Source organism: Etheostoma spectabile, chromosome 13 (assembly GCF_008692095.1).
Source record: "Etheostoma spectabile isolate EspeVRDwgs_2016 chromosome 13, UIUC_Espe_1.0, whole genome shotgun sequence".
Lineage (NCBI taxonomy): Eukaryota > Metazoa > Chordata > Actinopteri > Perciformes > Percidae > Etheostoma > Etheostoma spectabile.
The window spans coordinates 29,412,702-29,413,779 of NC_045745.1; positions in this window are offsets into that span (position 1 = coordinate 29,412,702).

A 1,078-nucleotide genomic window follows, 5' to 3' on the forward strand; every position below is an offset into this window, starting at 1 on the left:
TATTATCATATTATTTTAGTGAGAACTCATAAGTAACTACAACTAACGTTAGGGAAATCTGTGTTTCTGGATTTATTTATTTTTTAATATATCGGCCGATATTTCGGAATATTGGCTTTTTGAATGACCAAATATTTGTATTGGTATTGGCCTTAAAAATCCTTTATGGGTTGGGCTCCAGTAAAAAGTCAAAGAATTTGGAACTAGTACATTTTATGGGTCTGATATTGTGCAGTATGTGCTTGTCTTTTATGCCTAAGTTCAAAAGTTTTAGTAAAAAGAAAGAAGGAACTGAATTATTTTTTATATTTTCACCTACCTGCTGCTTTACTTCTTGTTGTTAAATTGCTGCTTTGTCAAAAATGTAAAACAAAAAAAGTGGAAACATTTTGAATTTCATGATAAAATGCCCGCAAAATGAAGATGATGAACAAATCAGGAAGAGGCTTGTTATCATCAAACCATTGTCTTTATTTGCACCGATGACAGGAAGTCAAAGTTTATCTCAAAGATGGCAACAATATTGACAATGTGTACGGTCCAAACTTATTGATCAAAATCATAAGTATGTAACTAATTATACAAGAAATTCCATACCTATAAGGATAAAAAAAAAACTGGAGTCAAATTGCTTATATGAGAAAGTTTCTGATAATCTTGCAGGGAAATGTCAGCTTTGGAATGTAATGTTTGGTGACACAGAGGACAGCTCCATCTGTATAAGTGAACATTTGGCACTGTGTCCTCCTTCTAAACCAAATGTGTGATGTTACACTGACAGGTACAGGGAAGGAAAGAACAGGGAGACTCCTGCAGTTCCTTGCAGCTGGTTTTACTGTGAGTCAGGGTGTGTTTGAAAGTAGAAAACTTACTAAGATAAGCACTAACATATTCATCAATGTTCTTTTTTATCAGTAGAGCAGCTATTGTGTCGTACAACAGTGGGACATCTCTGCTATCTTGGCTTGTAACAGTAATCAAATCTCACAAACAAAAAGATTAATTCTAAGCCATAAGAATAAATATGTAACTTCCTGAATACTGTCGTTTGTGTGTGTGTGTGTGTGTGGGGGGGGGG